The following is a 12425-nucleotide window of genomic DNA, read 5'->3' on the forward strand; positions in this document are numbered from 1 at the left end:
ACATAGCCTTCTAGGTCCCTTCCTTATACTTTATAGCTTTTAAAAATTCCTAGATAGAGAGATACCTTATGCCTTGCAGCCTTTCGTTTTCTTTTGGTATTTTACCTTGAGCTTTTCTCCCTGTTGGCTACATCTTTTGTTGGCGATTATCTCTTTGATTTTTGAGATTTTTGTATTGACGAATATTATTGTTTCTTTGGATTTGTAAACGAATATGATTTCATAAAAATCTCTTCGTTTTTTTTGCAGTATGACTGATTTTTCTGTAAGATTTGAGAAATTTTGTGTTATAACATAGAACAGAATATGGGTACGTCACATAGAGAATAAAGACTAATTAGGTATATGTCCCACAAAGACTTCTAGCATTTGTAATAGATTTTGAATTGTGTACAGAATATCCCATAGTTGTATACATATCTGAGAGCTTAATGATTGATTTGAGAGCTTAATGATTAATATACTCATGTGGAATTATACCACATATGGACACATCATATAGTCTTCCATATTTGTACAATGTTTTTTCTCCCATACTTCATTCTAGGTATACATATATGATAGCTCAATGACATGGACAAATGTCTGTCTGGGGGCCTGCAGCCGCTTGTTGATATTGGAGCCTCAGCAAGGCAAGGGCTCAGACCAGCAAGCCGAATTCCTCATAGTATAAGGAGACAGCTCAAGCATAGTTCTTGACGTAGTAGGCGTAGAGCGCTGAGTACTCGGAGGAGTAGGTGTCGCCCACTGTGGCTCCGGCGGTGCTGCTGGAGGGCGGCAGGCCATGCAGGGTCTCGAGGCGTTGAACGTAGCTCACATCACCCAACGATTCCCTACAATATCCAACAAACAAGCTTGTGTCAATATCTGCCGTAACTCATTAAACGTCGATCGGAGGTTTCTAAGAATAAGAGTAGTAGTACTCACTTGCTACCGCTGTAGCTGGTTGCTTGGAGAAGACTCCAAGGGATGCTCTCCTGGTCGACGGTGATGGACGCCAGGGTCTTGGCGGTGACTCGGCTGACTTCACCATGAGGGCTGCCCGCCGCTGGCATCCGGCTGGGCCAAGAAGAAGTGACTGCCCACAACAGCGCCTACCAGAGAATCGTTGGCGCTAGTACCATCGACGTAGAGCTTGGCGGTGGCGTTATAGAGCACCCAGTTGGTGCCGTTGAAGGCGTAGTGCTGCTGGCCCACCGCTCGCAACGCCAGGTGCAGCGTGTTGCCGGACGGCACGGAGATGGCGGTCGGGATAATGATACCGGATTCCAGGAGCTGTGATTGATCAGATTGCAGAAGAGTACGTGGACTCAGTACACGAGCAGAGGCCACGACGTCAACGCCGCCTGCAATCACAAGAAGAAGAAGAACGGGCCAAAGCAATCGAACAGCAGGTGCAGTACGGCAGGCTACCGGAGATCTTTCGCAGATTGTCGTGCAGCGCATGTTCATCCCTCCTTGCAGGCTAATTACGAACTCGTTAAAAGACTTTATTATGTATTGCGGTAGTAGATTGGCTGAGATTGAGCTTAATTATGGATTGCGATATTAGTGGGAAGATCAGAATTTGAAGGATGTTTTTTTTTAATGAATCAAAAGGTTTTTATAGGCTCTGCAGGAGATCTCCGGACGCGCAATTCGACCAGGTCAAGCAATCATAGCCGCCATCATATACACACACACGCAACCTTTTATATATTATTACAAAGATAATGTAACAATGTTGAAAGCTTCAAAGCACCAAAATAAAGTAGCCCCGGTTTCCTGGATGCCTACACCAAGACTTTCCTGGGCCAAGAAGAAGTGACTGCCCACAACAGCGCCTACCAGAGAATCGTTGGCGCTAGTACCTAATCACTAGTTATAGTGATTAGGTGCACCAGTCACTAGCTAGTGCACCTAAGGTCAGTGGGTTATGTAGTGGGGTGCACCCAAGAAACTAGTTAGTGATTGGAGTGCACCCAAGTCACTAGTTGGTGACCTCCAATCACTAGTTAGTATCTTGGGTACACCCTAGTCACTAATTAGTGGCCCCTTATCACTAGTTAGTGCACCCAAGTCACTAGTTTGTGATTGAGCTACCCAAGTCACTAGTTAGTGACCCCCAACCACTAGTTAACTAGGGTGCACCTAAGTTACTAGTTAGTGATTGGGGTGCACCCAGGTCACTAGTAATGATCCCCATTCACTAGTTGTGATCCCTAGCAAGTAGTTAGTGCACTGACGTTACTATTTGTTTCACCCCAATCACTAGTTAGTGCCTCCTAGTCACTAGTTAGTGCACCACTTGTTATTAAGGTGCTTGCTAGTGGGACATGCCACTAGTTAGTGTCCCCATTAAAATATAGAAAGGAATAATTGCCAATTAGTACATTAATAAAAGCATAAGCACATGACCATTTCTATTTGACTAGAAATATTTATACTATGGAGCTATAGAAACACATTAACACTCTTCATCTTAGTTTTGATTGCCGATATTGAACCCATCACCATTGACTTTGCAGCATTGGAGATTACGTGGTTGCATGATTGTTCTAGGCATCATCCTGTAACCAAATTCACATCCTTGGCATTCATTGTCCATCATGGCTTTGATGTCGCTAATAGGGAGCTTCAAATCAAGAGAAAGGAATCTGATGCACTGCCTACTATCAATGAGCCTCAAAATGTTTGTAATCAACTCCATATGCACCTGTACCTTCTCCAACTCTACCTTTATGGACTCTAGATTTATCTAGGAGAGAAAGATGATAATTAGTCATACCTAAAATATACAATCTTGAGGCAACAATTATACATAAACAATCAATGACATGCAACACATACCTCTATAGTAGAAATACCCAGCTCAAGGTCCAAGCTCTGGTGTCCATCTGCTGATACGAGTCCCTTGCTAAACTGCAACATGTCAATATAAACTTGCAGCTTTTGCTTTGATGCCTTAGCACCAGTAGCAACACTTAGTTCAATCTTGTGCCTTGCAACTCTGGCAACTTGTTTATTCCTGTTACAACTCCCTCATTTTGATAGAGTTTCTTGCTGCCGATGATGAGTCTCAATGTAAGTTTGTGAAACAAAAATTCCTATGTGTCTATTATATGCAGAGCCCGTGGATATTACAAACGACATTGAAGGTTATGTGCATGGGCATTGGGTAAAAGGTGGGCCTGTGTAGAAGCTTCTTCCAGTGCAAACCCCAACACTCTTCTTTCTTTGACACTTATTTGTCTACTTTCTTTGACACTCATTTGTCTTACAAAGCAAGAACACATCAGAATAGGCCTTCTACTCCAATTCAGGTAGTACAGGTAGAGGGTGTGATATGGGTACCTTAGTCACGAACTAGTGACTTGGGTGCACTAACTAGTGATTGGGGGTCATTAACTAGTGAGACTAGGGTGCACCCAAGACACTAACTAGTGATTGGGGGTCACTAACTAGTGACTTGAGTACACTCCAGTCACTAACTAGTGTCTTGGGTTCACCCCCCAGTACATAACCACTAGCTTGGGTGCATTAACTAGTGACTCATGGGTAACTAACTATTGACCTAGTGCACCCAATGACTAATGATCTGGGTGCACTTACTAGTGAATGGGGGTCACTAAATAATAACCTGAGTGCACTAGCTAGTGACCTGGGTGTGCACTATAAACTAGTGGCTGCTGGGGCTCACTAACTAATAACCTGGGTGCAACAACTTGTGACCTAGGTGCACTAACTAGTGAGTGGGGGTCACTAACTAGTGATTGGGGGTCACTAATAAGTGACATAGGTGCACTTACTAATTCTAATTAGCGACCGAAGTGCACTACCTAGAGAGTCACTGCACTACCTAGAGACTAGAGACTTACCTACACTAAGTCTTGAACATTTCCACTAGACAGTGATTAGTGATAGAGGTGCACTTTCTAGTACTAATGAGTGACCAAACTACAATAGCTAGTGAGAGTGACCAACCTACACTAACTAGTGCACATTTGCACTAGGTGGTGACTTGGGTGTACAAACTAGTGCAGGTAGTACTAACTAGTGCTCTACCTGCACTAATTAGTGTACAGTTTTGACTAGGTAGTGACTTGGAACCAGTAACTTGTGACTCTATTCAGTATCTACTGATTGGGGTGCACTGACTATTGCAGAGATCACTAGTTTGTGGCCCAATAACTAGGGACCATGTCATTAAATGTTGAGCTTGTGCGCATTAACTATTAACCGTGTGCATTAGCTATAACATTGGCCACTAACTAATAGTACAGTACCGCAAGTGAACTAGTGCACTAACTACTGAGCTATATGTAGTGAATGTGCACTTTCTAACAATGGTCGGTAATGACTAAATATTGGCCACTAACTAATAGTACAGTACCGCAAGTGAACTAGTGCACTAACTACTGAGCTATATGTAGTGAATGTGCACTTTCTAACAATGGTCTGTAATGACTAAATATTATCAAGTATAAAATTATTGAATTTGTAAAACTGAACGATTGTGTAGGAGGGACATGTTAAGTCAAACTTCCCCACGTGAACTACATTTGAAGGTAACTCGATAGATACACACCTTTTTTATGCAATCTTGAATTTTTAAATATAAGTTCACTTTATTTTATACATACAGACAATCAATTCTCTCAGGCAAATTCCTCACACAAGGAGAATAGGGCAGTTGTGGATGATAGCCTCGTATTGCAAAGGATAACTCTAACAAAGGTATGCACAAATCATAATCTTAGAATTTGTGAAAACCACCATGGAATGTACCAATGGGATTGTGAATTGTGGTGACCAAAGAATAGGAAAGACAATGTCACTTAACTACAATGAGAAATTATCAATCAAAGTCACTAGTTGTTGATGTAATCATGTCTTTAGTGAGGTTTATAGTGCATCCCTTTGTGGAAGCAAAAAATGTTGGATAAGAAAATAAAAACAAGTGAAGGAATTTTAATGAACCTATACCTTTAACCTACTTTAGTGTTTTTCTCAGAAATTACTATAGTATATAGATTTCCAAGACAAAGGGATTACATTTCCAAGTTTAGCTTACAAGGTGACATTGGCTAGTGGGATTTTGAAATAAATGCAAGATGAGTGGATTCTAATAGTATTTTCAAACACTTACCCATTCCATACACATGAGGTTTCATGTGGCTTTGTAAATGCACTCATGGAAATACCACACATCAAATGATGATAAGGGATGAGACTATAACTCACTCATGGTTAGGTACCCCCACCACAAACAAGGAATCCCTAAAAATATATGAAATGTATGCCAACCAATGCCCTACAACAAGCACACCCCCTTGATGTCTGTAGATGCAAAGGGAAACCTTAATCAAGCCATTGAATAAGTTAGCTCGCATATGCCTCTCCAAATAACACTCACACTTGTATGAATTCTAGAAAGCAAAAGAAAAGGAGACAACCACCCAAATTATACTCAAGACACACCTAAATGGGAGTAGACAAGCATGTACTTCAACTGAGCATTAGGGAGTGCCTTGCCCTTCTCCATTCCTTGTTTAAATAGTTGAAGAAGCCATGTTTACACCATACCCATTGGCCACATGGTGTGATGCTATCAAGTGCATGGATTACATTAAATGGGAATAATCCACGTGGTAATGAATATAGAAGAATACATGAAAAATACAACCACTCTATGCAGTAAGATTACACATGATGGAAGTAATACAAGTGATACAATATCTCAATGTGTAGACATCAAAACGACGTGTAGATTGAAGCTATGGCTCTAATCCATCATGACACCACCCAAGTTGGCATGTCAACAAAACATCACCTTGTCTAAAATGGGTTTACATCACACTACCACCATAGCACATCTAGTCCCTTGAGTGCATGTGGAAAAGAGTAAAAAAGTCAAGATTGGGAATTGAAAATGTAGGAGGATGATGACCTGCAAGTCAATGAAGGTCAATAAGTGGCCATCAAAGAAAGATGACTCTGTCCCTAGAGTTTTGCATAGGAAGACATGCTTTAGTGACTGTGTCATTGTGTAAGCATGGCAAGTCATTGCTTTAGTGAGTGTGTAATTGTGCAAGCATGCATGATGTGCTTTAGTGAATGTGTAATTGTGAAAGAATTTGTGATTTATGTTTTAACTAAGGTTGTATTTTTGTCGAGATAAGAAAAATACAGTAGACACTATTACAAGACAAAGATGCTTTGGGATTTCACATGGTCTTATCAGTTGGCAATCGTATTCTTGACCTTTACTACATTCGCACCAAGCACTCCATTTTCTACATGCACTTCCATCTCTTTCCTGGATTTTGATTTAGTTATTAGTTGTCAGATAGCCTTTGTGCTTTGTTTTGAGATGTGGTGGAAGCTCAATCCTCTCACCATCCACTATTTGGAGCTCGGTTGTTAAGATTCTTTGCTCTACATGTTTGCTACTATGCATGACCTATCATTTAGCCCTCACACAAGTTGCACTTTATGAGATACCATTTTACCCTTGCACAAATTGAGAAATTATCTTTTCTTATTACTCCATTGGTTAACATGGTTTCTCCTACTTGACCTACAATAAGGCACTTTGCCATCTAACCTATGTGAACAAGAACTTATCTTTGTAAGAGACGATTTTGGAACATGTAAAAAAGTGACCTTACCATGTGCTTAGTGTCAAATAGGTAAAGTCTATCGACTTAGTGTACATAGTTGCTTCTAGTAATAGAGAGACTGTACCATTTTTAAGTTTGGCCACCCTAGTTTGAAATCTACTCACTTGTAGATAAGTCGTTTTTTATAATAAACAATACACAATCATTCCTTTTCAATAGTTTTCTTTTGAGCTCTCCTTCTTCCCTCTTTGTGCTTTCTTACCCACGTGAACAAGCACTTATTTGTGTAAGATGGTACTAGAACATATAAAGCGGCCTTACCATGTGCTTAATGCCAAATAGGGAAAGTCTACATACTTAGTGTACATAGTTTCTTAAGACTAGTAATAGAGGCTGGACCATTTTTAAGTTTAGTCAGCCTAGTGTGAAAAAAAGTCACGTATATATAACCAAATTTTGACAATAAACAATACACAATCATTCCCTTTTAAATAGTTTTCTTGTGAGCTCTCCTTCTTCCCTCTTCTTGTTGCTTTCTTGCATGCTATCGTGTTCTTACTGGCTTGATACTTACTTGATGGATGTTATGTGTGATTATAAGCTTCCGCCTTTGATTAGCTTCTTTGTCCTCTTATTTTTGTGAAAGAGAACCATTGTGAAGGATATTTTGTGCTTGCCTCTATCTAGGCATTGAGGGATCTCTTTGCACCCCTTTGTCAAGGAGTATTGTGGTGTGACAATAGAGTGAGTATGTGACGGATGATCAAGCATGCATCCACATGGAAAGTTACATTTATAGCTTGAAGGTGACCTAATGACACATGCTTCTGCAAGGCTAAGGTAAGATCTTGACTTGAACATAAGCTCTTCCCTCTAGTCTTCATCTTCTGAAGTTGATAATGGAGTTGAATCTAAAGCTTTTCTTCCAGCTGTAGATGGTAGAGCTCATATGAATCTTGTAAGGCAAATAAGAAAACTGCTTCCAGTATTAATTTTGTTTGTGACTATCCCCATACCCTCACTCTTTCTGAGTAAGTTAAACATGTGGAGTTTCTTAAAAAAGAAGGCATTAAGAGCACGTGCATGACAATTTCCTAATACCATATTCTTGAGGTTTGTGTGATGGTCAAGCTTTTGCAGGTTTAGATAGAGGCCTGCTGCTTCTCTATCCTTTTCCCCAACATAAACCTTGGCCCCTCCACCAAACACACCATGAAAACTATTGGCTCATTCAAACCACCAGCATTGGAACCGAGTAAAGAACCAAGGCCACACCGTTGTCTATGGGCGCACGAAGCTATCGACATGAAACCATCCTCATTCGATCACTACCAACAACACTAATGATCTAATGCAATGTTGATGTCTACATTTTAGTGGAAAATTGGTAAGCACATGTAACCCCTTCACCCTCCTTTTACTGCTTATATTGGCTCTCCATAGAGGGTAGAGCTAGTACAGCTGCTTGTTCATGTTGGAATTAGGGTTAGGGTTTGAATAATGCACACACACAAGATAGAGAAGCTTGAGAGCACACAAACTCACTAGAATAGAATTAACAAATGTGTGCCAGATACAAAAGATAAGTACACACCCCAAAATGAGTAGATAAGAGGGTGTTCATACGCACGGTGAGGGAAAAAATGTCACGATGGTTCTAAGTGTGTTCACACACATCACTACCATATAATGCTACAAATCCCCCTTGGAGTGATGATGTGAACATGTACAGGGTATGGCCGATCAATCCTAAAAAGGCAGTAAGCCCAAAGCTTTACGAAAAGCTTCAAACTTTTCATGAGGAAGAGCCTTCATGAATAAATCTGCCATGTTTTCATGTGTAGACACATAGATCAAGCTGATCTCTGCTGCAGAGAGTCTTTCCTTGACATAGTGGTAATGCACCTCAATGTGCTTAGTGCGAGCATGAAACACTAGGTTCCTCGCACTACTAATGTGCTCTGGCTGTCAGTGAAAATGGTAGTGCTATAAACGACTGTCCAACACCCAAATTAGCCATAAGACGTCTGAGCCGTCACACACACTCAACTATAGCTGTAAAAACTACCCTCTACTCAGTTTCACAACTGGAAGTGGCCACTGTAGGCTGCTTCTTGGTGAGCCATGATATACATGAATCACCAAGCTAAAAGAAAAACCCACTAGTGGTGGACACTCGTGTGTCATAACATCAAGTCCAATCTGAATCACTAAAAGCATGCAGCTATGACTCACCACCCTTTGGATAAAACAACCCAAAATATTGAGTGCCTTGCAAATAGCAAAAAACTTGCTTCATAGCTTACCAATGCTTTGTACCTGGGCTATGCATAAACCTACTCAACTGTGAGACCGCAGACTATATATCTAGCCTCGTGTTGCATACATAAAGAAAGGATCCAACAACCTGCTGATACAAACTAGCTGATACAAACTAGGCTCATCAAAAGAGTCTCCTACATCTTGAAGGCTAAGTCGAGTACCTGTCTCCATAGGTGTAGCCACAAGTTTACAGTCTTCAAGATTAAACCTCTTCAATAGCTTCTGTATATATTTAGACTCCAGCATAACAATGCCATCATTGTGCTGCATAAACTGAATCCCCAAGTAATAATGTAAGGGCCCCAAATCTGACATCTCAAACGATGACTGCTGCAAATCAGCCTTAAAGGCTGAAACTTGATCTACATTGGGTCCCATGAGCAGCATGTCATCAACGTATAGAACGATAACCAAAAATGTTTCCTTACTCCTCTTCACACATAGAGGGTACTCTCTGTTGGAGTGTTGCAAAAATCATTTGCAACAACCAAGTATGCATGAATCTTCTCATACCATGCTCTAGGAGTCTGCTTAAGGCAATAAAGAGCCTTTTTCAACCTACATACTTTAGACTCTTCCCCTTTCACATCAAAACTAGGAGGTTGCGATACATACACCTCCTCATGTAAATCACCATTCAAGAATGCAGTCTTAATGTCCAACTGATGTACATTCTACCCATGATGTGTTGCCAAAGCAATGAGACACCTAATGGTAGTCAAATGAGATGTGGGTGCAAAGGTCTCATCGTAAATCAATGCCCTTTTGCTAGGCATACCCCTTTGCAACAAGTCTAGCCTTGTAGCGATCAATGCTTCTTTGTGTTTTACCTTGTACATCCACTTATTACCAATGGCCTTCTTGCCATGAGGTAGATCTGTCAAATACCAAGTGTCATTCTTGAGTATAGAGTTATACTCATCCTTCATAGCATGCATCCAATGATCATCGTTCTATGCTTCCTCAAAGGAAATAGGTTCCTCCTCATTACATAAAGTAGAAATGAGAACATGATCCACATGAGAATAATTTACATGATAAGAACCTGCATGAGTTCTGCTAGGTAAAGGAGCTACCAACTTGCTATCCCTCAATGTCTGCACAAGTCATTTTGGCATACGCCTAGATTCTTCTATGGCTTCTCTCTTCTCATCCACTACATCCTCAATAATTGCCTCATCAAAAGGCTGATTTGCAAGCTGATTTTGCACCACAAGTCATTTTGGCATACGCCTAGATTCTTCTATGGCTTCTCTCTTCTCATCCACTACATCCTCAATAATTGCCTCATCAAAAGGCTAATTTGCAAGCTGATTTTGCACAAGTCATTTTGGCATACGCCTAGATTCTTCTATGGCTTCTCTCTTCTCATCCACTACATCCTCAATAATTGCCTCATCAAAAGGCTGATTTGCAAGCTGATTTTGCACCTGCAAAGGCTAAATTTCAGCACTTGGTTGAGCATTCAATTTCTCTACATATGGCTGCCTCCATTAAACAAAGGTAGGAGCGAATCAAACATGTCTTGTGAGCATACATTCTGCTGTTTTTTTGCATGAAAGCATGGGTTGAACTGAGTTTTTGAGAAAAACAACATCTCTACTTACTAAAATCCGCTTTGAGGCTGGATGGTAGAGTCTATATCCCTTGCTTTCTGAACTCTACCCCACAAATATGCATTTAACTGCCTTATCATCAAGCTTACTACGTTGTTGCTCAGGTGGCACAAGAGCGTAAGCAAGACAACCAAAAACACGCAAATGAGCCATAGAAGGCTTCCTGCCATGCCAAGCTTCATAAGGAGTTTTAGACTGCAAGGCCTTGGTAGGGCATTTGTTCAACACATAGTTTGCTCACATAGTTGCCTCCATGAGGTAAATCTTGGGCTTTCACCATACATCGTGCCATCTCCATGAGAGACCTATTGATGTGTATGGCACTGTACATTGATGCCACTGTATGGCACTGTACATTGATGCCTTATACCTTTTTCAGCCATATATGCATGAAATTCCTTGGACATATACTCCCCCCCTCGAGCTGAATGAAGGGTGCCAACTTTACATTCACATGCATTTTTAGCCATGGATACCAAGTGTTTAAAGCACATAAAAACCTCTAACTTCTGCTTTAATGGATACACCAAGCTATATCTGGAGTAATCATCAATAGAAGTGACAAAGTAGAGATATCCCCCAATAGATGGTGTCCTCATAGGACCACATACATCACTATGTATAAGCTATAATTTCTTAACAGCTCTCATAGATCCATCCTTTGGAAATGATGCCCGATGCATTTTACCAAGAATACACCCCTCACATACATGTCTAGTAGGGGTATCAAGAGTTGGCCAACTCTGACACTATATCATGCCTTTGAAGGTGTAACAAATTGTCATAATTCAGATGGCCAAATCGTACATGCCATAATTCTGCATCACTCATAGCACTAGTCGTAGAGACTGAGCAAGCATCATGCTGCAACTTCTCAGATACATCCATCCTATATAGGCCATGAAACAAGGTACCTGAGGCAATGATAGAATAACCATCATTTCTATCCTGAATTGTACATCTGTCTTCCACAAATTTCACCGTCAAGCCTGACAAGGTTAAGGCTGAAATTGACAACAAGTTCTTCTTAATGCCTGGCACATATAAAACTTTCAAAAGAGTAAATGCGCCCCCATTTGCAGAGTAGTGAGCACAACTCTACCAACTCCTTTGACACAATATGAGGAACCATTTGCACATGTGATAGTTCTTACATTTGGGACAAATTCTAGAGATGAGAACAAACCTTTTGGTGAAGTAATGTACTTACTAGCACCACTGTCAAAGTACCAAGCATCCGATACATCATGAACAGAAGGGTCATAACTGCAATGTACAGTCCATGCCCAATCATGTTGAGCAAAACTTATAGATTTCTTCTTCTTTGCTCTTGGTGCAGATGCATCAGCAATATCCATGCCCGATTCTTTCTTTTTCTCCTTCTCTAGCGTTTTCTTGCACTCATGTATGTAGTGCCCTGGTTTCCTGCAAATAGTGACACTTACCCTTCTTTTTAGGCTTATCACCTTCTTTCTCTACATCCTTACCTAAGGATTCTAATTTTGGCTTATAGCCACCATGCAAAGAAGCTTTACCTTTGCCTTTTTGATTGGCAACAAAAGCTTGGTCAGCAACTCGTATATTAGATCTGTTTTGCCTAGACTGCTCTTCTTGCAAGAGTACTGAAACCAGCTCATCAAATGTAAGGGCATTTGGATTTCCTTTCATCTCATGAGTCTAAGGTTAGAGGCAAAACTATCCGGTAATGCATTGAGAACTGTGGGCACCAATGTACTATGAGGATATATCTCATCCACACTAGCACGCTGCTCCTTAAAATCTTTGATCTTGGTCAAGAAGCTATCCATTGAGTCTCCTCATTCATGTGCTCAGACCTCAATTGTTTGCGCAGATATGCACCATGTGCTTCATTGCACACCTGGTA

At 40.7% G+C, this 12425-nt stretch overlaps 1 pseudogene across 1 annotated transcript; it reads right to left on the minus strand.

Moving 5' to 3' along the window:
* Positions 1-355: 355 nt before the first annotated feature.
* Positions 356-1553, minus strand: LOC147615825 (uncharacterized; annotated as a pseudogene). The gene is made up of 2 exons (XR_015262581.1): positions 928-1553; positions 356-833 (listed from the first exon to the last, which is right to left on the minus strand). The product of XR_015262581.1 is annotated as an uncharacterized LOC147615825 (transcript).
* Positions 1554-12425: the final 10872 nt, after the last annotated feature.

This window comes from Cibotium barometz, chromosome 39 (assembly GCF_041138505.1).
Source record: "Cibotium barometz isolate CiBa-2024 chromosome 39, ASM4113850v1, whole genome shotgun sequence".
Lineage (NCBI taxonomy): Eukaryota > Viridiplantae > Streptophyta > Polypodiopsida > Cyatheales > Cibotiaceae > Cibotium > Cibotium barometz.